This window comes from Ursus americanus, chromosome 14 (assembly GCF_024610735.1).
Source record: "Ursus americanus isolate L20-20 chromosome 14, mUrsAme1.1.p, whole genome shotgun sequence".
NCBI classification, from domain to species: Eukaryota; Metazoa; Chordata; class Mammalia; order Carnivora; family Ursidae; genus Ursus; species Ursus americanus.
The window spans coordinates 29815001-29842353 of record NC_142140.1 but is presented as its reverse complement, the minus strand read 5'-3'; the positions used below and the strand labels follow the sequence as shown (position 1 = coordinate 29842353).

Genomic DNA, 27353 nt, shown 5'->3' with positions numbered 1-27353 from the left:
TGTGACGGGGCGCCTGGGTGGCGCAGTCGTTAAGTATCTGCCTTCGGCTCAGGGCGTGATCCCGGCGTTCTGGGATCGAGCCCCACATCAGGCTCCTCCGCTGGGAGCCTGCTTCTTCCTCTCCCACTCCCCCTGCTTGTGTTCCTTCTCTCGCTGGCTGTCTCTCTCTGTCAAATAAATAAATAAAATCTTAAAAAAAAAAAAAAGTGTGTGTGTGTGTGTGTGTGTGTGTGTGTAAAAGAGGGATGGAGGGAAGGATCCAGAGACTAGAGAGAAAATTTCCTTCCTAAGAAAGAAATAAGATTTTCATTGAACATTCCCATATACGTAGCAGCCAGCACAGTGCCTGACAAACAGTCGATACCCAATAAACATCATTTGAATAATGGATTCATTTAATACAGTCCTCAATATCTCTATCTCTAGGAGTTAACAGGTGTTTAATGTATTCTGAAAGAGCCAACTACTATTTTAAACCAAACCAATACAGAATGCCCTACAGCACTGACATATGTGTAGGAATTAGACATCAAATTACCAATCAGATAGATGCCCAGGCAGGACCTATGTAAAAGCCAATCCCTTTCTGGAAGCAAAGAACAAAGCCAATATCCAAGGCCAAGGTTGGAACATAGCTGTTCTTCCAAAGCACCTGGACCAGAAGATTCAACAAATTTTAGTTCATTCATTCTGTCTCTCTTCTGTTTAAACCAGGGATAGCCAAGTTACAAACGTGGAATCCTCATGAGCTGACAGAATAAGAGCTAGTCAAAGAATGTCTGAGCCATTTTTCCTAGCTTCAGATGATGATGAAATGGGGGGAAAAACACCTCTATCAAGGATGCTGAAATGAGTAGATCTGCAGTAGCCATCTGGGCAGAGGACAGGTGAATAGCTCAATTCTCACACAGATGGGGGGGGGGAGTTCAGGCCATTATCCATTGTGCCTTGAAAAGGCAACCCAGTGACTGAACTTTGTGGCTCTGGTGTCAAATGAGAGTTAGAGATAGAAGGACAGATGGCTCATTTTCTCTTAGGAAGGATGGTACCTATGCTCAGAGGGGTAGGTGAACAATGGCTTCCTATCAAATGATATAGACAGGCAGCCTCTTGATAATAGACTCTACCCTCTCAAGAAAAGACCTGTTGCCAACTACTCAAGACCATTCTTGATACCAAACACTCCCCACTTTTTATTGTCCAAAATACAGGAGTCTGGAAATTAGTTTCTTATTTGGAAAAAAAAAAAAAAAAGGCCAGGAAAGTATGGAGAGGATCCTGACTACCCATAGGTAAAGTAACACCTGCCAGGGCACCTGGGTGGCTTAGTTGGTTAAGCATCTGCCTTCAGCTCAGGTCATGATCCTGGTATCTGCTTCTCCCTCTCCCTCTGCTGCTCCTCCTGCTTCTGCTTTCTCACTTGCCCTTGCTCAAATAAATAAAATCTTAAAAAAAAAAAAAAAAAAAAAAGTAACACCTGACAATTAACCTGATCCACTAATTACTCTAACATGCTTTCCCTATTTTTTAACCGGAGTTCTTCACTTATTGTCTACCATGGGCCATGTCCTATGCTGTGCCTTCACAAGAAAGAAACGATCCCATCATCATGGAACTTATGACCAATCTGTCTTAGAGTAATTATTATTTTGCTCAGTAACTATATACAGCAAGCAGTGCCCTTTATAGTTATGGAGATACAGTACTAAACAGAACAAACTCCCTTCTCTGATCAGCAGAAAACAATGAAGCAGTAAAATAAGATTTTTAGATAGTTAGGGAAGCTGGAAAAAGTAATAAAATGGGATTATGGAGCTGAAAGCAATGGGCAGTGGGATCACTGTTTAGATCAGACGATCAGGTGGGGTCCCTCTGGGAAGGAAAGTGTCACTTGACACTGGGGTGGGTCAAGAAGCCAACCATCCAGGCAGGGTGTCACAGTGGCCTGACTTTCCCCACCCTCAGGTTTTAAAAGGAGCCTGGCACAAAATGTTTTACAAATATACCTTGGCTGGCCTAACTGGCCTGTGTTCAATACCCACCAGCCTCTCCTGGGGAGGAGCTGTGCCAGCATCACCTGGGAGCTTGTGAGGAATGCACATTCTTAGCTCCAGTCCAGTCCTACTTGATCAGAATCTGCATTTAACCTTGGCCATAAGTAATTCATATGTGTACTAAAACTTTGAGAATTCCTAAGATCAAAAGCCATGCCCACCAGATCGAAAGCCTGGTCTCTATCGGCCATTCTTTTGTTTCACATTTTATTGGACAAATTTGGGAACCAGAGCAGGAAAGAGGGCTGCTATTTCTTGGGGGCCCTCAAGACCTTCTAATTAAAGAGCAAGCCCAAAGGCTGCCATGTGGGTCAAAGTGATTTGTGAATAAAATCAACAAGAAGATGGCCAGCATGGCTGGAGCCTGGTGATGTAGGGGACAGGAATTAGGATTCAGACAGAAAGCGAAGGTTGACACAAACATGCATTGCCAGCCTAAGCCATATCAATTTCCTTCTTATTGAAATGGGTAGCCTAGGGAGGTTTTCAAGCAAGGGAATAGTTTGATCTAATTTAAATTTCAAAAGAGCTTACTTTGGAAGCCCTGTAGAGAAGGACTGTAGCCAGGCAAGAATAGAAGTAGCCCATACAGCTAAGAGGCTCTACACACCGGGGGACAGAACGTTGGGGCTTGAACTAGCGAGGCAGCCATGGTACAGTGAAAAGTGGTCATATTGGGGCTGGGGAGGGGAGTGGTCACAGCAGCTCTGGGCACCACGGTGAGGTGTGCAGGTGGACCCACTACCCTGGCCGTCTGGGGCCCCACCTCCCCTAGGCCACATGGTGACTCATTCTGATGATCAGTAAGGATCAGCAGCTGAGCTGATCCCAGGGACAAAGTAAGAGAATCCATGAATGATACAAGCTTCTCAGTTGATAGAGAAGGCCTGAACTACTCCCAGTTCCTACTCCAGTTCTCATTACTGGATTCTAGCGGGCACTCCCTCCTTCCTTGAGAAATATCGGAGCAATGGATTTCATGGAAATTACTAGTCACTTAAAAATGAAACAAATGCTAATTCAAGAAAATACTTCAGGCAAGTACAGACAAAGCCAAGTTTAAAAAGAAAAATTCTGAATATTTAAATTAACATACTCTCTTACCGTTGATGTTTGGCACTAAGAAATAGATTGCACGTTGCTAAACTTCTCCACACTTTAGGAGACAGTTGGCACCTAGCAACTACAGCAAAACGAACTAGGCTCACTCCTGAAACTCAACCTTTTATCCTCTAGAAAGGCCATTTTTAATGAGTTCCCTTTCAGCGCTAAGCTGTGCTCATCTTTTTGAACTCAATCTTTATTCAAAAAGAACGCACATAGGGGAAGCAGCGGCAGCCATTAAGAGGTCAGTGGTGATCATCTTTACATATGAGAGACAAAGCATTGCATTCCTCTCCAAAAAAGTCACTGTGCCGCGCTGGAGACTTAGACCTTCACTGTTCCATCCAGAATAACACGCTGATGACAATGCATTATGATACAGATTTGTTCCTTGCTTTCAAAAGTAGTCTCCCTTACGTGTTTTCCTGGTACTGGTGAAAACAGGCTTTCCCATCGGGCTTGCCTTCTTATTCCCTCTCTGCGGCCAAAACCCAAACATTGCTCCTATTTTAGTTGCACTATTTTTACGTGCGTTTTATACCCAAATTCAGGAGAGGTTTGACAAAGAGCAAGGTAACATTCCAGGCAGTCTCTTTTAAATAGCGATCTATTTTCAGGTTCCAGGATGTGGAAGAGTTGGTTTTGAATGTACCACTTTGATACCAGCGTGCCCCTCTTTAGATGTGCTTCTGAGGATGCCTCCTGGCCACCAAAAGAAGGCTGGCTCAGCTCATTTCAGCACTGTGATAAAGGGATGGAGAATTTTATTCCCAAGGGGGCTAAGTCTTTTACCGAGTCCTAACGCCAATTATTTTGCAAATTAGATCCACTGGTTACATAACAGGACACATGGAAGGCATGTGGACGGACAGGAACAAATCCACCAGTATTTCTCCAGCCACATGCCTGTTGAATGACAGGTTAGTAAAGTCATCCTCAGGTTAGAGGACAGTAGGGTGGTGTAGTGGTTAGGAACATAAACTCTAGTCTCAGACTGCCTGGGTTCTTATTCTACTCTAGCTAGCTAGGCTAGTCCATGAAAGTTCCTTGATCTCAGTTTCCCCATTTACTATATAGCAATGCTTCCCAAATTATTCACCTAGTATTTTTTTTTAACATAAGGGTTGTACTGGAATACAATATACATACCATAAAATTCATAATTCAATGGTTTTTAATCTATTCGTAGAGTTGTACAACCATAATCACAATCAATTCTAGGCCATTTTCATTACCACCTGGGGATTTTTTTTTTTTTTTTTTTTTTTAATCCCAAAGCCCAGGCTATGCCCCAGATCAATGAAATCAAAGTCTCTGGGGCTGGGACACAGGCATCAGCCATTTGTGGTGCTCCCCCAGTGATTCCAAAGTGCAGACACATTTGGGGAGACATGGTTCATTGAGTCATTGTCAGGATTACATGGAAAACAGAGACACAGATGGAGAAATGAGAGCTTCTCAGCACAGAGGCTGACCTATAATAAGCACTAAAGTGGCAGTGGGAATAATCACAGTGAGGAAGAGAGAACAGGAAGGGCCATTCAAACAGTCACACTGAAGCTTGTATCGTCTGGACTGCAATGGTGAATTTGTACGTGTCACACATTTGACAGAAATGCATTTCCACGTACAGCATATTCTCAGAGAGGATCTAACTTGGGAATGAGAATTTTGGAGGTGGGACAGAACCCACCAAGGGAACGGGAGTTTACAAGTTCATCTATCACACTTCGAAGTAATCACCAAGCTTCCTGGGCTTCTAAGAAGCTGCTGTGTAGGCTTCAGGACACTATAAGAGTGCTACGCCTCCATGAAACCTTTACTCGCTGGACTTACTCCTTTTTGTGCATTAGCGTTCTGCACACCACATAATACAGCACTTCCTATCCCACACTGGGCTCATTTAGAAGTGAGTCTCCCTCACCAAGGGACGAGCGCCTTACGGGCAGCAACAATACCTAATACATTTAAAAAAAAAACAAACCATCTCCAGAGCATAGCATGTGTTTTGAGATGAAGTATACAAATGTTCATTGGATTGAAGCAAGTGAATTCTTAAATACTGCCAGTCCAGGAATGAAGAATGTGCTTGTTCCGAGGTTCTCAAAATTCGTAGTGGCCATTGTAGCTCACAGAAGACTGGCAAGCAACACCCGCAATTTTGCTCTGTAAGGCACATCCTGAGGAGCCTGGCTTTGGGTACTTAAGAACTCCAGTGAATAAATGGCACAACCACAAGCTGTTATTAAGAACACTGCATTATGTAATATCAACACTGAGATCGAGAAGGAAAAAAAAAACTGTCATCGAGGGGAAAGATTAATATCAATTAATTTTCTTTTACAGATTATGCAGAAGTCTTCAGGCTTCTGAGGAGAATTTCCAAAAATTTTACAGCACACAGGAATTTGTATAGACTCCAGGAGCAAAAAGCAGGTCCCCAGATGGGTTAAGAGGGTAACAGTTGAGAGGAAGAACAAAAGACAGAGGCATTTCAGCAAGTGTAGAGTCATGGGAGTGGGAATAAAAGGCAGGCAGGCTTTAGAGAAACAGGAAAAGCTTACAGATTCAAAAGAAATAAAATTGTAATTATAAAAGCACTTACATGGTTACACAATCAGCAATACTACCAAGGACCCTCTCTGGAAAGACAGTGTTCTTTGCTTTGGGGTTTTCAGGTAGTTAACAAAAGCCATTAGGTAAAGTCCATCAGAGGACAGGTTCCTTTCAGTAGCATCTTCCTTCAAGTGCAAGATAATCATGTTTGATTTGTGGCATGGGATCGAATCCAAGAAATTCACCATATAGTAAACTTGGGCAAATCATCTCTTTGGACTTTGCTTTCCATTTCTAAAATGAAGCCTTGGATCAAGAGAGTGCTTCCCCAAGTTTGTTCTGAAGATTTAAAAGGCATTACTTGAAGAAAATGTTTCATGTTCAAATAGATTTGGGAGACGGTTGGATAATCCAGCTACACAGGTTTCCTCCTTTCAGGGCTTGGCAGAAGTTATCTGTTAATGCTAGTTCTGCGAGGGGACGCTGATCTGCGGCATTTCCCCAACCACAGAATGCTTTCGGGGCAGACCTCATCAAGGGACTAGTATTTTACTGAACTCACGTTAGAAAATTCTGGATTATAAAGATCTTGCAGGTTATTTTCTGGGTTAAAAGTCCATGGATTCCTAATAACTGTCACATGAAACCAACACCATAAGATCATCCATCAAGAGCCAACTAAGATAACAATTCGCATTTGGGCAGAAATTAGATACAAAATCTCCAATTGCAAAGCAGTACAAAGAAGGGGTAACTGGTATTCTCTGTACATACAGAGAATTCTTTCATTTTACTTTAATTCCTCCAAGCTGAGCATTGGTGGGCTAGATTCATGCCATATTTTCTAATATTTATCCTATTTATCAAATATATCCATCGCATCCTAGCTTCTAGGCAAGTTTACAAATAACACAGGGGGAAGAAAAAACTGTTGATAGCATAATGGCTTAAAACTCCACAGTTACCATTTTCCAAAAGATCTCCCTCCCCCTCCCCCTCCTTCTGTATCTACTGTTGAGGTCCAGCGGTATCCTCTGTGTTAGCCGTGCCCTGCGGTCTCTCTTCCTGCCCCCTGCACAACTCCTACCATCTAGAATCCTAGAGCATACAAAACAAAATACATGGTCTATTGAAAGAAAGAATAGAGCCTGTAAATGGGAGAGAAAGCCAGACATACCACAACATTTCTTTTGAACAGAGTCAAATGTCCTTTCAATAACCTCATGGGGAAGGAAAAAAAAAAAAAAAAACGCTAAGAAAAAAAAAACCCAAAAAACAAAAAACCAAAACAAAACAAAAACAAACACTGAAAGAAAAACAAAAACGATGTAAAAAAGAAAGGTAGTGGGAGCAGAGATCCGGGACCAGTGGGCAGCAACTAGGGGAGTTACTTCATCGCCAGCACCAATTTGCTCAACACACAGCATTTTATTTCATGTTCTTGGCATCCCCACTAGGTAGCTCCTATGGTTCCTATTATTTGGCTGATAAAGCCAAGGCTCAAAGAAGTGAAATAAATCGCCCAAGTCCCAAAGCTGTAAGGGAAAGGCCCAGGACCTGCACTCAGGTCCATCCAAGGCCAAAGGACGGGCTCTTCCCCAGAACTGCCTGCTTTTATGCCAGAAAATGTGGACTTAGAGAGACTTAAGTCACTCCCTCGATTCCTAGAGCTTACAGGTGGGGGGCCTGGACGGACTCAGACCCTGAGGCTACCACGGGGCGCTGCCCAGAATTCCGGTCATTTCCCTCCCTTTCCTTTCTCTTCAAAAGTGTCTTTCTACTGCTGGATTTGGATATCTATAGAAAAGCAGATATTTGCCCACAAATTGTCCCAGCCAAAGCCTGGTCCATCTGCGTTTTTTCTGCCCATCTAAACTAAATACCCCGAACTAAATATCCACAATGAGACAGGAAGGAAAAGCCGGAGCGTTGCAAAAATCTGACTGAAAGACTTGCGCCCCTCCCAGTACCCTCCAGGGTGGACTTCAGTTCCCTAGAAATCTGGACCTACTGTTTCTGAGCCAAGGTCTGACCTGCAGGATCCGGAGCAGCTCCAGGGAGCGGGAGAAGACGCACCACACAGCTCTCTCTGGGCTTTCCGGAACAGGAAGGAAAGGGCAACTGCCCTCAGTTAAAGGCTGGAGGGGGTGAGGGGTCAAACAACTCTCAACACGTGGATTCTGACCTTTCTCCCACTAGACAGAGAACTGAAGATTCTCCCCTTCATGGTAATTCATTGTGTGTTCGTTTACGTTTTGCACACTTCTCACTACTGTGTTCAACTTCCCAATTAAAAAAGATCCCAGTAGCTGGGAGGGTAAGAAAGGACAAGGCATCTGGGAGCTTTTAAGACTTCCAAGGCTCGCCTTTTCTTGTGCCTTTCTGCTTTCTCACTCTCTGCCTCTCCTTGAAGAGCAGCGAGGGAAGAAACTGCAGCAAAGCCACATAAGCCTCAGATTTAGCTCACAAATTTGTCAGCGGCATCCTTCTATCTCCTTCTCCATCGGTGCTTTTCACCTTAGCTTTTTTTTTTTTTTTTTCTTTTTTAAGCTTCAACTCTTCCTATTGACTTTGAGCACTGTTTGGAATAACAGTAACCACTGCCACGTAAGCTTAAACCAGCACTACCTGGACATCATCCGGTAATGGGGCACAGCTGAGGAAGGCACGAAGCTCTCAGGAAAGCCATCAGCCACAGCTGAAAATGAGGCACTGTGGAGCTTCTGTGAGTTCTATATGCCCCTCCCAGTCCCTCGAGAATCACAGTCTGGGAATGCAAGCAACTGCAGGATTGTGACAAGTCCATCCTCGGACAGTAATCCCAACCTTGACTACATCATGGTCCCAATTTATCGCTTTAGAACAAAGGAATTGCTTAAATGTGTAGCCCTTAACACCCCCTGTTCCTGAGTTAAAAACAAAGCCCCATCAGTTGACCTATAGAGCACCCCTTGCTCACCTCCTTTCATTCCCTCTACCTGCCATGGTAAGAAAACTCAGGGAAGACATGCCAGCTCAGACCTGCCTCCTGCCTCCTGCCTCCTGAGAGAATGAGCTGCTGCCTTCTCTATGTTTTATCATGGCTCTCTTCACACTGGGTCCCCCTTCCTTATGTGCTCGTCTCCCCAGCTGGCTGTGAACTTCTTCAGCTTAGGAACATTGCTGTCTCATCTTGACAGCACCCAAAATAGAGATGATAAACAAAAGTGTCTGATGGAGTGGAGAGTGAATGAATAAATGAATAAGCATTTTTTTAAACTGTCTCCAAAAAATTTACCTTCTAGTATGTAAGTTGAGACATACAGTAAAACACATGAGACAAAACGGTAAGTGACAAAGATCAGAATAAGAAGTACAGGAGGAAGGGACCTCTGGACTTGGCCAAAAATGTAAATGGCAAGCCTGTTAGGAACATGAGCAGGAATCAGATGTGCACAGGTGCATAAACAGATGAGAGGGTTCTGCTCGGGGGAAGCAATGTCTAGGTTCAGGGTCTGCCAAGATCTAGACGCCCAAAGAGAAGTTCAACACCAAACAAAGGGTACGTTTCCTTTTTTTTTGGTCTGGCCATTAGAGAGGAGCTTATAAGGACTAGTAATCTGGTGGCAAGGTGGACAGGAACTGGTGTCAGGGAGACCCATCATTTGGAGAAACTGGTTTACACAGCAGCAGAGGAAACCCTTACCAGTTACCCATTTTAACCAAACAAGATTTGTATTTGAAAGAATAAAAGAGTTAAGACCATTGCACAAACAAGAAGACCTAACATTCACAGAGAACTAATGGCATCAGAGACAGAATTCAAGGGTCAGGCAGGAACTTGCATTCAAATTCTATTCAATTTAATTCAAACTCTCTGAGAGATTCAGGAACATTCTGCACCTGTAAGTTTAAAAAAGGTTGTGTTTCCATCAGGAAGTAGAAGCATTCCTGAGGTCTGTGCGAAGCGTCTTGACTAAAGATGTGGGCCATGTTAAAGAATCAAACAGATGAATGAATGGTGAATGGTGGGGCACCAGAAATTAGCAACAAGGAAGAGCCATTCCCCTACCACTAAAGGAACAAGGGGAGGAATTTTGTTATTCAAGGCCAACCAGTGCTACCCACGGAGGCCTAGCCAGAGGGAGCTGCAGGAACAGGGCACAGGTGAGGCTGCAAGGCAAAAGAGGGGGGTTAGAAATATCCTGATTCCATTCTCTGCTCTCACTGCAGACATGTACCCATGCCTCCCGCTGGGCAAACCAGCACGGAAGTGGAGGGGTGCGGGACAGGGAAGAGTGGAGAAGGGGCCTTGGTGAAACAAAGCTTAAAGAACACAAGAAGTTATGAAAGAAGAAAAATCCAAGTGTGAGGGGCAAGAGGGTCATTGGAAATGAAGAATATGATTGATAAAACTAAAATTAAAAAAAAAAACAATTGTGGAAGGCAAGGTACAGAATATTTCACAGGGCAAAAAGGAGAGGGAAAACGAGAGACAAGTCAGGAAGCACAGAAGAGGGGTCCCAGAGAGAGCTCTTGATTACCAAATGCCAAGGGTACGGGGTACGTGTCTGGGGATGCTCTGGGGGAAACACAAGCAAACGGGAAGAAATGAATCCTGATCTTTCTTTAGGATTCCACAACGTGTTGTGATAAAACAATTCCTTTGCCCCTGAGTCCTTGAAGCATAAAGAAATCTGGGGCAATCTGTTCCCTTACCATATCAGAAAAGTAGCTTTTTTGTTTCAAAGGCCTGTGGTGAGACACAATTCCACGACGTTAATCAATTTATTTCAATTGAGAGAGAAACACAAATGAAAGGTCCCCATTTCAGAAAAGGCCATGAAAATGTGAAGATGTTATTATTTCTAAGCTGAGAGGAGAGACGAGATTCTTTGCCTGGCACATTGCAGAAACGTTCAATCAGCCAGGGCAGGGGAATAGATTTAAAATAGAAAAGTAATGGGAAAAGGGCTTTCCACGTAACAGAGTCGGTGACTGATGAAAAACCATCCCTCCGGAGCCAGCTCTATTAATACCCATTTCTTCCAGGCAGTTTGGAAAGTTTGAAAACCTACGTAGTTCTCATTTCCTAAAGCTTCTGAGCCTAATTACATATTTGTATCCGTACATAGATTTATATATATACATAGGTCTCATCCAGTGAAACATAGCTGCACACTCAACTTGTAGATCGCCATCTTCAAATAGAGATCTAAATTTGGAAAAACATCTGTATGCTGTATGCTGTTTTTCAAAGAAATAAAAAGGAGAATACTGGCCAAAAGACCATAATACCCAACTCACTGATGCATTCTTTTATGCAACAGGTATTTATTGGACATTCACCTGATCACAAGCATACGACCTAATGCTTCACGACTCCAGCCCTCGCAAATGAACACTGAGCCAGTTCAGGGAGTAAGCTTTCCTAAGCCAAATTTTGGAGGCGCATTTCAGCACCAATTTGAAAAATCAAAAGCATAGGCTTCCCAAATGTTTAGAAACTACCCAGAACCACCTCCCTTTAATATATCCCCTTACAATTAGGTGCCCCATGCTCTCTTGTAGGTCAGAAATAACAGGGACAATTTAATGCCTTATGACTGTCCATTAAATATCTAAATTATGTGTATTCAGATGAAAGCTGCTGTAGTATTTTAATAAAACCACACTAAATAAGGCAGCTGGTAATAAATCTCTTAATAAAAAGGTAGTCAATGGTGCGTTTAATTTGATGACAGAGTCCACTTTCAAATAATCCAAAAATTGGATTTTTTAAAAACAAGATGCAAAGTCCACCTCTCTCGTGCTGTTCTGAAGAAATGTTATTTGCACACTTAGAAGACATCAATGTTAAGAGGCTTTCTTGCATATTTGAATTTGGTTGGAAAGCTTTGTTATTTGTTTCAGTTAAATGAATACACGTAATTGTCCAGCTACCCCAGGACATTTATGAAAACAAGATGTTCTGTCTTAACGAGGTTAGCTTGAGAGTGACATTCGAATCTGAGATGCCTCATTAGCTGCTCGGAAAACAGACTTCAATCTTCTGCTTTCCCTTTTCTAATATTAGCTAGCTAACAATAATTCAATTGCTTCAGTAACTCCAGGTGACTCCAATTTCATAGCAAGTTCTTCCAAAGGCTAAAGGGATCACTTTAAGTTCCTAAAGGCTTGACAGGAAGTGTGTTTACATCACTTTGTATGGCTCCAGCCCAGCACCATGCACCAAGGGGAGGAAGACAATGAAAAAAAAAAATATATATGCATGTGTATATATACACATGTATATATGTATTCTGGTCATTCTTTATGAATGGTGTGTATATATCCTCCAAAATCTGTTTCTGAACATAGAGAAAAGACGTTTAAATACACAGAAAGGGACAGAGAGCTACAACCTGTTTAAGTATCTAGTTGATATTTACATTGTCTGCCCTTTGTCATTTAACCTATAGTTTAAAATGAAAAAAAAAAAATCTTATTCTCATAAATTACCTCCATAATTTCATTTGCTGGAAAGCAGCCAGTTTAATTTCTATCATATGGAGAACATACTCTTTTCCATGAGGAGGACATTTTAAGACTAACGTAAAAGAAAACAAGTTGAAAAGTTAATATAAAACAAAACAATTGACTCCAAAGAGAAAATGGGTCATGCGGATTCTTATGTTAATTTTCTAAAATAAATAAAAAATTAACAAGGGTAGGCATACTCCATTACCGCTAAAGTTCGTCACAGAAAGTTTATACAGATGTGCCTATATTTATTTGCACAAACATAGTTCCAAATTTCCTTTTGACTCCTGGGGAAGGCTAATTCCTAGAACACATTTCCTAAATGTCCTCTTTCATAGACCATGTCTTTGGACATGAAATTAATTCCAGGCAAAGAAATAAAATACTCAAAAAAGGAAAGTGGTTTTATGACCTGACCTTTAATGTTATTTTAAGAGACACTGTCATGGATCCTTGACTCTGCTGTCCATGCATCTTTTACCCATCTCTTGAGGGTCAAACAAATTTGGATATGGAAAACTTCCAAATCAGAAAAACGATGTGTACATCGACTAAGTTAATGCACTGGGGAAAGGATCGTTGTTTCCTGGAACTTTCGAAGCTAATGGCTATAGGTCGGCTAAAGCAGCATGACATACATATATACATATGCACACAGATATGCATTGATATACATATATATGCACCTGTACATACATTCATAAATATACATACATATATACATACAGATTTATAAATATACAGTTGTTTTTTTGGTTTTGGTTTTGGTTTAATTTGCAGAGTCTATCTTACATTACCTAAACTATTATTACGGCTTGGGACAAACTTGAAATGTGAAAACTGACACTGCCTAATTTTATTTTGAGGAGGGGAAATTTTGGCATATCCTCCAGACCAGAATGGGGAAAGAAAGCCCCTCCACCCTTGTGTCAGCCAGAAGGAACATTAACATTTTGAGATTTCTAGCAAATTAACGGCCCGGGTAACAAAATGCAAGAAACTTTGGCCAGTCGCTTACTCACTCGGTTGGATCTGGCCACTTCTCCATGTATTCCCACCACACTAAATGGAGCATGAGTCATTTGAGTAATGAGTCAGAAAATGTTTAGCAGCCTCAGTGCAACAGCCAACGTGATGCTTAAGATAAATTTCAGAGGTATTAGGATCGTGTTTTCATTTTAGCTCTAGGCAGACCGTATCTCTCAGTGATGAACAAAATTCTTCCCTCCTTCCCAGGAGACAGAAGCTGGATCATATGCTATCTCAAGGTTCATTCCATCCCTAAGATGTAAAATTTCAAGAAAAAACAATTGTAAAAGGCAAAGGCAATGTATCAATGTGTGCCCAAAGCAAAATGTGTATTGTGAAAGGCTGTCTGAATTCGTATTGTGAAATGCTGTCTGATGAATTCAGTGGTCACTTCAATGACAACTTCCCCCTCAAGCATTACACATTCTTGCTAAAAAGAAAACGCTCAACATGGGGCGCCTGAGTGGCTCAGTCCTTAAGCGTCTGCCTTCAGCTCAGGGCGTGATCCCAGCATTCTGGGATGGAGCCCCATGTCAGGCTCTCCCGCTGGGAGCCTGCTTCTTTCTCTCCCACTCCCCCTGCTTGTGTTCCCTCTCTCGCTGGCTGTCTCTCTCTGTTAAATAAATAAATAAAATCTTTCAAAAAAGGAAAGAAAAGAAAAGAAAACGTTCAACATGAAAAAAAAATTTTTAAATGAATTTTAGAATTCAGTGGAATTAATTTATCATCACAATTTTTTAAATCCCCATGCCTAGATTATCACAATAGAAATCACCATTAGGCTTCGAGTTTTAATCACAGTTAACACTGTTAGCTGATTTTAACATTTCTTTCCAAATTCTGTTTTAATACTGAATGCTATTGTATCCTTCCGGTTAATCTTAATGTCCTTTTTCACCGTCCAGTGGTAGCACAAAGCCAACCGCCCAACAGTTGTGTGTCACTGAACGCCATCATGGAGGCAGTATAAAATAATGTACAGGATTGCTGGTTTGACGGTGAAAAGGCCTGAATTTGAGTACTGTCTTGGCAATTCACTGCCTTTCGAGCTCAGGCAAGTCACTCCTTCAGTGCAATAAGTTTCTTCTGCTACAGGTTTCATCTTGCATGACAGTTCCTATCAGCCAGTTGAGGGTGTCTGCAGTGTGGACAGGATGCTGAGGGATGGAGTGCCACGCGTGATGAGCGATACCTGTCATGGGCGTACTACAGGGGAGTAGCGGCAATTTTGCCTTGTATTTGTCATTCATTGAATAGAGCAGTGCTGCTCACATGTGCATACAAATCGCTGGGCATCCTTTTTTTTTTTTTTTTTAATGTGGATTTAGACTCAGTAAGTCTGGGGTGGTTGGCTGAAATGACACATTCCTAACATGATCCCAGGTAATGCTGATACTGCTGATTCAGGGACAACACAAGAAGCAGGGTAAGTCCCCTTGCAGCTCCCACTAAATACACGCACACACTCCCTTCCTACTTTACGTATGTGAAAAGGTGCTTGCCATATGCCATGAATAGTAATAAACACATTAAATACATGATCGCACTGATCTCTCAACCACTTCCCCTTGCTCCCCCACCCCCCCAAAAAAAGGTAGCTAGCTCAAAGTTCCCAGGGAAGGAAATGAAGATTTAAAGAGGGTAATGAATTTGCTTACCATCACAAAGCTGATAGGTAGTGTAGATGAGATTTGAACCCAGGGAAACTAACCTGATGAGCACCCTTGTTCTTGATCTCTATTATATATTGTCTCAATATCATCACAACATTGGAGTGTATGCTTGGTTCCAGCCACTAGGCTGTTTTACACATATTACCTCTTCCTCTTTTCTTAACAATCCTAGGAGATGGGTTATATCATTATTTTTATATTACAGATAACAAAATTAATTAACCTTCCTTCAACTGCATCAAACTCAGTGAAACTATAGCAATTCCTGTTTAAGTAAAAGATTAGATCAATAAAATACCAAAAATGAACTAAACACAAGGAACAGTATACTAATGAGAAGAAAATTTAGCAGCATGTATATTCACCAGGCTAAAAAAAAAATGCTTACAGCTATCAGCGAATATATAGAAAATATGCTCTTGTAAATTCACACCCCAGAAATGCATTTTTGACAGTGAGTCCAAATGCCTCTGTAGAGGTTAGCCATGAGGTCATCAGCCATGATCAATGGTCCCAAACAAAACCCATCAGTGGGATTTACAGTTGGAGAAGTAGCAAAGATTCATTTCTTATCACCCTCTTTTGCTACCTAAAAGATCCTTCTTTATTAACAAGCTAATGAAATAAGATTGTATCGGTAAATTTCCCTGGAGATGAGACTCCAGTACAAACAGCTGACAAATGGATGCTGCACTTGTGCATGCTTAAGAAGAGCAAACACCACAGCCACATGAGCACAGCATTTTTGCTTTATTTTAAGGACACGTTTCAAACCTAAAGGTTTAAAGTATGAATCTCAACCTTGGTTGCAGGCTGCCCTCTGGAATCACGTGTGTGGAGGGGACATAAAAATACATACATACATACATACATACATACATACATACATGCATGCATACTGATGTCTAGATCCCGTCCCCAGAAATTCGGATCTAATTGGGCTGCGGTGCAACCTAGGGATCAGGATATTTTAAAGCTTCTTGGTTTTCTACTGTATAACCTAAATTGAGAATGACTTGATTAAAGCAACGCCTGTACTGTGGCAGGAGGAGGGGGCAGGTGCTGAGTGCAAATAGCTGTCAAAGAAATGCATGTCTAATTGCTGAATGTCATCATCAGAGCAGACTGTGCAGGTACTGAGATATTGGGAGTCTTTCTCTCCTGAAGGTATACTTAAATTTCGTAAGCAGGTATATTGTAACAGAAAAGAATTGCAAAACATTTCTTAGTCTTTAGGACCACAACTATTTTCTCCCCTTACCAGAAAAGTATCCATTAGAGGGCAGTCTCTTCTTGGGAAGAAATGAATGGGGACACTCAACCTTCTCACCTGACCAAAGTTTAAAATATTGGCTGAGACTGTAACACTTGCATGAATTTCCTTCAAGACAACTTCCAGGAGATGAAGTATGTGGGGCGAAAAAATTTGTATTATATGTCAAGATACTGCCAAATTAAATATTTATATCTGTCTGCAAAAACTAAAAGGATAAAAGCTTACCCCAAAAGATAAATATGCACATGCATGAGAGGCCCTGAGGTGTACAAACATAATAATAACAACAAATAAAAGTAACATTTATTATATGCTTACTATGTGTCAGATTCCGATGCTATGGAATTTAAATATTTGACTTGATTCTCAGAACAATTCTATATTTTATACATAACTGAAGATACAAACTGTGAAAAGAAATTTGTCTAAGACCACACATCGAATAAGAGTCCAAGCCAACGTTTGAACTGCATTTGTCTGACTCCGAAGCCAAAGTCTTGTCGCCACCAATGATACCCTACCGAGTCAGAAGCAGCAGGGCCCTCGTGATCAGGAGACCACGTAACTTAGAACACATCGGCACCAGAAAGCACGAACCTCTTCATATTAGGCTATCCACGAAACCGAAGAAAAGGTGATTTGAGCAAAGTGAGAAGTTCCTTACTTTCCTTACTCTTTTTCATATTTTAAGAATTTTCACAAGCTGTGTATGGTGCCCTTCATTTTCTTAGGCAACTCCTCTCAATCCCATTAAGAATGAATTTGGCATTCCGACGGCTATGTCTTCAGTCACTGTACAGAACCTTGAACTAGCTAGTCCCATTTCCTCAGAGACTTATTTCCTAGATCAGGGGTTGGCAAACGTTTTCTGTAAAGGGCCAGATAGCAAATATTCCAGGCTCTGCGGGCCCCATGGTCTCTACCGCAGCCACCGAACTGTGCCGGTGTAGCATGAAAGCAGCCAGAGCTGACATGCTGATGTCGATGACAGATGATTCGAACGAAAGGGCAGGGCTGTGTTCCAGTAGAACTTTATTTATGGTCACTGAAACGATCATTTTCATGTGTCACAAATTCTTCTTCTTCTTCTTTTGATTTTTTTCAACCATTCAAAAATGTAAGAACCATTCTTAGCCCAGAAGCCACACAAAAATAGGCAGTGAGCTGGATTTGGCTGATGGCTGTCATTTGCCAACCCCTGTCCTAGATGAAAAGGTGTCCTATGTTAAAGGCATTTGCCATGATGCAAAGGTGCGGTCATGTTCAAAAATGGCAATAGATCCATGCTTAAAAAGCAAAAGTATCTCCAGGTACTGGTGTGTCAGAATCGCTCGTCTTCCCTAAAACCACTTTTAATATTAACCACAGATTATCTCTGTACCAAAAGCATCCCGGTTAAATCACCAGCCCTCTAGGAACCAACAACAACAAATAACCTCAATACCAACTTTAAAGAAGTTCATCACACACAATTACAATGCCTTCTGTCTCATAAACACTTCTTGAGAAAGGATTCTAGAATTTGAGATCTGAAAGGGATTTTTAAAGATCAGAGACGAGTTGTTCTCAAAAGGCATTCTCCAGAGCTTCCAGGTGCCTTACAGATATCTGTGGAAACAACCCCACAAAATGCCCCTGGATAAGAAATCTAGCATTTGCCACAACATGGATGGACCTAGAGGGCAGATGCCAAGTGAAGTAAGTCAAATGGAGAAAGACAAGTATCATATAATTCCACTTATATGCGGAATCTAAAAAATAAAATAAAAAGCAAACAAATGAGAAACAGAAAGACCCATAAGTACAGAGAACTGATGGTTGCTAGTCGGGAGGACGTGGGGGGATGGACAAAATGGGTGAAGGGGAGCGGGAGATACAAGCTTCCAGTAACGGAATGAAGAAGTCGTGGGAATAAGTAGTGTAATAGCACTGTATGGCGACAGATGGTAGCTACACTTCTGGTGAGGATAGCATAACGTAGGGCTGTCCAATCACTAGTTGGACACCTGAAACTAATGTCACAGTGTGTCAGCTACTCTTCAATAGAAAGGAAGGAAGGAGGAAGGAAGGAAGGAAGGAAGGAAGGAAGGAAGGAAGGAAGGAAGGAAGGAAGGAAGGAGAAGGAAAATCTAGCAAAAGTCTGCTGGACCCAGCTCCCACCAGCTCATGAGAACTGCTTGTTGAATTTTGGGGGTTTTGTGAGCCAACTAACATCAGGTTGATAATCTGAAGTTGTCCGGGGTGGGAGGTTTTACACCACAAAAATCCCCAAATCTGCCAATGCTGCATATCAAGGTTGGTGGTTGTTTTTTTTTTTCTTTCCCTCTGAGACCCAGTTGTTAAACATTTATCAGCATACCACTGCCCATTTACCCACTTCCAACAAAGAGGTTCCTCTTAGATCTGTTTTATACACACAGACTCTCTCTCACTCACTCAATGAATGGTTGAGTTCAGAGAAAAGTAAGGATTGCCCCAAGCCAAAAATAAGTGGATAAAGGATCAATCACTGTTCTGTTATCATCCTTAAATTACTGTTCCCTCCGTAATCCCAAACGTGCTCTCATTTCATATGAAATATGGTCAACTGCAGACTAAAGAATTTAAACATTTAGCCTAGGACCAAAAATTTTTAAAACCTATTACCCCTCTAATTTTATATGTTCCTCTAAGTTGGACAAAAGAGAAAGAAATGACAAGGGACCACACTCCATTGTACAATCGTGATTCCAAAAGTGACATTTCTACTTCTGCATAAATGCTAGCTAACTACCCACAAAGCTCCAGCCCGTTTCCTTATTTCCTTACTTTTGCTATTGAAGAATGAAGATCTTTTCAGTGTGATACCTAGCAATGCCCTAATGCTCCTGTACTATTTCTGTTTGTTTTGAGGCAGGAGATTCTCTGATTATTCCTGGTTCCTGGTCTCACTCTGCTAAACTACGTGAGCCCATAAACCTAATCTAAACAAATCATTTTGAATATACTTTTTCTACATTTGCTGCCTTCGTCTTAGTTTTGCATCACTTCAGGCATCAACAGAACCGTTTTAATACAACCCTTTCCCTTTAACTGTACAAGTTTAGAAAATAAAAAAGAACATTTACAAACTGCTAGTTGAGCTAGAATATCTAAAAGGAGATTATATCCCTATTTGTCAGTCAATATGAAAACAGTTCATATAAGAGTAAGCTGAAGCTGAATGGTCTCTACCTAATTCTGAAACATTTCTCTCTAAGGTTTAGGAAAGAATACCCAGGACTCAAATGTTCCTGAGACTTTGCAACAACATATTCGTGCATAATCAGAAATGCGCAAACTTTAATAAATCTACCTCTCCAATCTTCAGAAAGCAATTTTTGGAGCCAGACACAGATGTATTTTGTTAGAGTTCGATTGAAACTCTTTACATTATATAGCCATGGTGGAATAACCTGGGGTTATTCATACACAGTTTTAATTATTTATCTATGGACCCACATGGTGTTATTTTTCATTCAGATCCATAGCTAGTTACATATTCTGCAGCAAAATATTTAAATGAAATTCTGGGACTCACCAAGTCTTGTAGTCAAGGCAAGAAAGATCTATCAGTAGTCTGTGAGTCAACATCAGGCACCTACAAATTAAACCAGCCATGGTACTCAAATGCACATCTCAACATAAAATTAATACTTCAATACATAAATTCTAACTCCAGTTGCTTTTCAAGAAAAACCTTCCAGAAACTTATTTTCTCTTCTTCTTCAATCAGTTCACAAGTAATGGAGCAGAATCAGTTACCTAGAGCCCTTTCATAGTCCATAAAAATATTTCCCAAATTCGGGTCCTGTGGAACAGGACTATGAGAGATATCACCATTGTTTTACTATTTTTTTAGAAGTTCCCAATTTGAGTAAGTCTGGGAGATGCCGGGTTTAACCAGTTTTCTTTTCTTGGGGCAATCTAGGAGCCTTCCTATGCTAGTATTCTTTGGGATTCGACAAGGAGGGCATTAAAATGAACAGAGTTTTCCACACTTTTTAAACCAAATTTTAAACCTTCTTCCCATGGAGTACTTCTAGAAGCAAGTGTCCCATGAGGCACGCTTTGAAGAATGCTGGTTCAAAGGACACAGCTGGGTTTAAATATGAGTGCCAAAATGAGAGCAAGAGAGAGGAGAGAATCATGTGAGGTCCCTCAGCCGTGAGCACACCAGCAGCAGTGAGATGACCCAATAGAGCCTGCTGAGTTCTTCCTCACCGGTTTCCAGATCCTATCAAAAGAAGGAAGCACCCTAAGGGGGTCAGGATGGGAGATCAGCAATCCCATAAGATAAACTCGCCCCGATCTACTTGCTCGTTCCCATGAGTTACCATTTACTCATCACAGTAGTCAGATGTGTTCTAATCCATCAAGCTTCAAACTTAAGAATTTTCTTTTTACTTTCTTTTTTATTATTATTATGTTATGTTAGTCAACATACGCTACTTCATTAGCTCTTGATGTAGTGTTCTGTGATCCACTGTTTGCGTATAACACAAGAATTTTAAAAACAGACTGAACTTCACATGCAGCCAAGAGTCAACAAGAGGCAAAGGAAAGCAAGCATCCCGCCGAGGATGACAAGTTTAGAGAAGAGCCTTCCTTCCATCTAAGCTCAATATAAGAAGAGTAATTACCTGATATTCACTGGGATAAAGAAAGGGGTTTGGAGAAATATTTTGTTTTGTCCCTGGAGTTTGGAGGTAAAACGACAGGCCCTTAGAAGCCAAGAAGTCCGACTTTCTCATTTCACAAATGGGAAAATGGAGGCTCAAGGCATTTCATGGTTTGGTCAAGGCCAAGCAAGGCATTAACTAGATGCAGATTTGGGAGTGCTACTCAGATCTCTTGACTAATGGGTCCATTGAGCCAAAGGGAGTAGCTGACAAGCCCATGTGATTATCTCTGTCTCTATTTCTTGCTCTTTTATGAAGATTTAGCCACCATTTATTGAGCTTCTGATAAATGCAGGTGCTGTGTTAAAACATTTATAAATATTCTCTCATTTTATCATCTGACCATGGTAATGTTGTCAGCTTTATCCTTACTGTATAGCCATCACACGGAGAAGTGTCACGCCATGTCCAACATCACACAGTTTATCAGGTGTAGAATGTCTAATGGGGAGGCAAGTCAGCTTGACTTAAAAACTCAGGCACTTCACTCGACTTTCTCTTTTTACCTAGTCCACCCTTCTGACACTCCTTCTCCTTCCTATTTCCATTTAAAAGCAGTTGTGATTAAAATCAAATGTCAGCTGCCCATAACTTAACTCAAATGTTCTTTCTTCCTTGCTTTTAGAGACATATTACTATCTTCCATCATCCAAGTAGACCAAGAAGGATTTAGGCTGAGATGAGTACGCATCAAATGATCTGGGTGTCATTACCAATCGGGCACTCTGGAGGGGTCATTCTCTTGGCCCTTATGGAAGCTGAACTTGGTCATACTTCCTTTTTCCCCCATATCTACTAAAGATCAACTGACACAGAAGGGACGAATTTGCTAACAATTTACTACTGATTTCTTTAAAACACGTGTCATCAATAAAGGAGGCACACAGTCAAATGACTTTGGAATCCAGAGACAGGACCTGAAAAATACACCCCTAAATTTTTCAGATAGGGGCATACAGATCCTTTGCATCAGAATCCCTTGAAGCTGAAACTTCCTGACCCCATCCCAGCCTAACTAAGTCAGGATCTCTGGGATGGGATCCAGGACTCTGCATTTGAACAAGCTCCCCTGGTGATTATAATTTACACCAAAGTCAACCTAACCTAAGAAGTGACTTCTAAGTGTGTGGCTTATGGGACTCATATGTTTCCCAAGTTTTCCTCAAGAAACCGGAGTCCAGCTGCAGGAAGAATTGCTCATAAATATAATGCTGACATCACATACTGGAGACAATGTCTGTGTGAGGCCAATAAAGAGGGATGAAAACATTCTCCTGGGAGAGGCTACTGTCTGGGGTGGGTGAGATGTGCCAGACAGGTGACCCTGCAGACATCAGGAACAGTGCTATCTGTGAAACATGATTATCTTCCTTGGTGCTAATTTTAAACTCAACAAAAGTCAATAAGAAACCATTTGAATGTTGTTTTAACTCTTTTTTTCATAGAAAACCTAATACATGCAAGCACTGGGTAATATATTCAAATAGATGCAAAGCACTTCCAGTGAAAAATGAGTCTTCCTCCCACCCAGGCCTTCTAGGGACGACCACTGTTTCCTGCATTTCTGAAACACACTGAGCAGAGTAGCACATATATGTGTGTACTGCATTCTGTTACTACCATGGGAGGAAGCCCATTATGCCCACAGTTCGGTATCTTTCATTTCCCCCTCAGTGACATATGTTGGAGGCCATTCTCCACATAACATATACATTACATAATTCCTTTTAACAGTATCACAGCTTTCCATTATATAGATAAACCACAGATCTTGGCAGGTTCACTTGTGACGGATATTATGTTTCTCCCATTCCTTGAATGATACTACAAGGAGCACTCTTATTCATATGTCTTTGCCCACCTGTGAAGATTTATCTTCAGGATACATTTTTAGAAGTAAAATTGCAAGGGCAAAGGATACATGCGTTTTTATTTGAGATGTTGCCAAATTTTCCCTCCAAAGAGGCTGCAGCAATTTACACTTCTATTAATAGTATATGATACTGCTTTTCCCCCCACACTCTCACCAATACAGTGTACTTCTGATTGTAATTTAATTTGCCACTGAGACTTCTTACTAGAGAAAGTGCTGACCAGATAACATGAATAGAACTTGGCAGCTATATTTCTCCTGGAGAATGAACACATTGGCATTCTAATTTATCATCTTTTTAGGACTTAGGTAAGGATGAGTCAGTGGCCTTGACCCTCCTCAACTCTGGGTAAATGTACAAACTTAAGTTTCTGGACTTGCACATCCAGGTAAACAGTGATGCACCAAGAAACTACAGACCTACAAGGCTATTGAAAGGAGTCTTCCATTAATTTGTTCTTTGAAAATTTGGAAATAAATCACAAAAATAGAATATTTCTTCTAATCAGTTAATCATTTAGGATTTGAGTAAATTCAAAACATTTTCTAAGTGATTATGAACAAATTTTCCTTGCTGAAGTCTGCAAAAGGGAAGGTACCCTGTTGGATGCTTTGTACCAACCCTCCTTAACAGACGACAGTCTAGTTTAAACAAAATCTACCTTCAGACTCAATGCTCTGCTTTATGGGTTCAAAGTTAATCAAAATTTATACTATTAGGGTACCTGGGTGGCTCAGTCGGTTAAATATCTGACTCTTGATTTCAGCTCAGGTCATGGTCTCAGGGTGGTGGGATCGAGCCTTGAGTCAGGCTTCGTGCTGGACAAGGAGCCTGCTTAAGATTCTCTCTCTCCCTCTGCCCCTCCCCCCACCTCTCCCACTCTCCCTCTCTCTAAAAAAAAAAAAAAAAAAATCATACTATCGATGTTGTCACTATTGTCACAACAGAAAATCAGAAGCTCTTTTCACCCATCATCTCTACGTTCCACCTTCAGGGAATAACAGATAATATGCTGTTTCTTCCAGTAATTCTCAGGATGTTATTGATTTATTATTTTTCACTGAGTCCATGCACTTAGGAGGAAACAGGGTGTAATATATATGCACTTTCAGAAAACTGCTCTAGTGTTGTAAATAATATCCCAAAACCTGAGCCTTTCAGAGGTGTCTGCTTTGCAATACAGAATTACTTAAGCACTGGAAATCCAATCTACAAATATTTATTTTGCAACTTCTATGCACAGGTCTAAATTTTTTATCCCATAAGTAAAATAAGTCCCTCCAGAAAAATACATTAATTCAATTCATATTTGCTGAGCATTCACTATATGCCAGGCACTAAGCTGGCACCATAGCACCCAAAGGGAATAAGGCAAAGACCCTGCAGTTGGAAACAGCCAGATGGAAGATACAGCCAAGTTGACAAATGGCTAAGAATGTAAGATGCAGTAGGGTCAGAGAAAGAGGGCTCCTAATCAAGGCTTGAGGCAACGAGGGAAGGCTTCCAGGAAAAGGCAGTCCAATATGACTTCTAGTTAGGATTCGGCCAAGGGAAAGAATGGACAGAATCAGGGAAATTCTATTGCTTATTCACATAAACTCCATGAAAGTCAACAATGGAACAGTACCCATATGAAATATCACAAGCTAGTGTTAGAATATGGGCAGCCTTCATGATGTAAAACAAATGTCTAAAAAGTTTTCTTAAAGTCTAAGGCCCCCAAAAAGAATAAAAGGAAAGCTTACACCACACACTCACTTACTCAAACTAAAGCATATTTTTCCATTACGGATACTATACATTTTCACCAACTCTGAAAAAACAGAATGGACATTTTATGAACTCTGGAAGAAGTTGTTCCCTAATTCCCCCCTTATGCTCCTCCCCCCACCCCCTTATACTGCAGCATGAACCTCAGGTTTTGAGCACCACCTTCTCTGCACTTAAAACTTTCAAAACCTGGGGTGCCTGGGTGGCTCAGTCATTAAGCATCTGCCTTCGGCTCAGGGCCTGATCCCAGGGTCCTGGGATCGAGCCCCGCATTGGGCTCCCTGCTCCGCTGGGATCCTGCTTCTTCCTATCCCACTCCCCCTGCTTGTGTTCCCTCTCTCACTGGCTGTCTCTCTCTCTGTCAAATAAATAAATAAAATCTTTAAAAAAAATAAAACCAAAAACTTTCAAAACCTAATTGGAGATAGTTATAGAGGAAAAAGATGGGCTTGATGGACTTAGACATACTTTCCTTTGTTGGTATTTAGATTATTTTGACAGCAAGCAGGCCTAGAGTAGGAACTGGTTCCGAGCAAACTCCCCAAAAAATATCAACAAGGAAGAACAGCCACTGGCTCTACAAAACTACTTGCAACGAACTCTCACATGCACCTAAGAACCACTGTATGAAGTTTAATACTTAAAGGAAAACAATTCAAAACCCAGGTACACTCACTTGGGCCTCCCCACATCATGGAGGACTAACATTAGTAGCTCTTCGATGTGCTATGCTAGGAAGCGAGATCAAAATGGCAAACAGGAAAATAAAACGAGCCTTCTGAGATTCATTCTTTAGTTTGTTAGTTCAAATACAATGCAGAAGAGTACTTTCCATAAAGAAGTTACTCAAATTTGAACGTTTTCACTTGTGCTGTTTGGAGAAGAACTGCCTGACTCTGTCTAATAGTGGATATTTCCAAGGGCCCCAAATGGTGTGGCTTTGGGAGAAGACAGAATCTGGGGAGGCTGGAGAGCAGGAACATCTACTGCTACCATATTGAAATGATTTAAGAGGAATCAATTTGAGTCGCTACGGTCACTCTGGTTACGTGGTCTATGTGCCAATCCGAACAGCTTCCAATGTGCTGTTTTCAAAATGTAGGGGGAAAAAGAGGAAAGGAAAATTAGATTTCAAATCTGCCCTATAATGAAAGGTTGTTAGAATGATTTATCTTAACTAAGTGACCTTCAAATTAGAAGCTGTATGCATTCTTATAACATTCTGAACTCTACATATCTTATCAAAATTAGATAGAAAAATATTTAAAATATTTTATATAAAATATTATTTTATAAATATATTTAATTTTGTATATCTTGCAGATATATCATGTATTTATGACACAATAATCTATTGAGATGCTGAACGTAATGCAAATATATATATGTATATATATGTATTATATATGTATTATATGTATTATATATGTATATATATATATATATGTAGTTACAAATCAGGTATAGCTATCTATAGCGTACACATATAACTACACACACACACACACGCCCCAAAATAACAGTGACTTAAGCAGACATGGTTTTATTCTCCCACATGAGTCTGGAGACCAGCAGACCAGAACCAATCTGGCCACTAGCTCTGCAGCCATCTAAAACCCAGGGTACTTTCAGATTTCTGTTCCATCACCCCTAGGGTATGGTCCTTATTCTCATGGTTCAAGATGGCACTCCAACCATCCCATCTACTGTCTAGGCAGCAGGACAGAGGCAGAGCAGGCCTCCAACCTCTAAGGACACTGTCGCACATAGTACGCCTCTTCATTCTCACTGGCCAGAATTGAGTACACAGCTAAACTTAGTAGCAAGGAGGGATGAAATTGTAGTCTTCGCTCTAGGCAGTTAGGTAGGCTTCCAGAAGCAATAGAGCTGGATTATTTAAGAAAGGAAAGTATCACATAGAGAAGGAGAATGGTCTGTGTCTGGAGAAAGTGAGTAAAGTCTCTCCAAGGGGGACTTTCAGCAATGGCAGGACTCAGAGTGGTAACTGGGTACATGCCTGGGGCTCAGTGGTGCCCCAACGGCTGCCACAAATGTCCCAGTGGCTGTGCATGGCATGAGAGAAGTAAATGACAGCAACAGCAAAGCCTAAATCTGACTTGATGGTTCCATTCAGATCAGGACAATGAGCAGCTCGTCTGTCACCAAGGCGTCCTGAAGACCAGAGCCTTTCTTCAAGTTCTGGGAGACATATAAGCGGTCAGTAAGTGGGCAGGGCCTGTGCTTTCATTTCCACCAGGACATACACTTGGAATTGTTCCTCTAGTGGTAATCTACAGTTGGTTAATGTACTCAAACTCACTCTGCACCCTTGGGACCCTAAGCAAGACTGTTCTTGATCAGAAACAGGGATAAGGAACCATATTTTGTCCTTATGATACCAACTTGTGCACAGGGAAGCATTGCTAACATTATAGTTTTTTAAGCAACAGCATTAACCCAGGTGATGTGACACTTCTCTATAATATTTTTCCCTGGCACATTAATTTACACATGCACATATATTACTGAAGAAAAGTGTTGGGAGTTTCCACCAGAACAACAGACCTGAAATTAGTGCTGAAAAACATTCACAGCCAGGATTTCACTCCCCACCCCCTGGTTATCTATTTCAGCCTTCTACATTGGCAACTTTTAATTTTTGCTGCTCAATGAAAATAATAAATAGCTTAGTGATGAAAAAAACATACTCTTGAAATACATTACAGCTCTGTGTTAACGGAAAGGAATACCATCTCCAATTGTCTGACACAATGTGTGACTTTCTGTTACTCCATCCGACAGATGTCTCCTATGAA

General features: G+C 41.1%; 1 protein-coding gene across 7 annotated transcripts in view; it reads right to left on the bottom strand.

Annotated features, from left to right (window-relative positions):
• Nucleotides 1-27353, bottom strand: part of FHIT (fragile histidine triad diadenosine triphosphatase) — a 1378910-nt gene that overhangs the window by 776708 nt on the left and 574849 nt on the right. The window contains exon 5 of one of the 7 annotated variants that reach the window (XM_045807502.2): nucleotides 19753-19812. The exons of 5 other annotated variants lie outside the window; for them this stretch is intronic. The gene's annotated coding sequence lies outside the window, so the exon portion shown is untranslated. Of the gene's footprint in view, nucleotides 1-5763; nucleotides 6000-19752; nucleotides 19813-27353 lie in introns of those variants that run through there. One more of the 7 variants, XM_045807504.2, reaches the window with a different exon arrangement.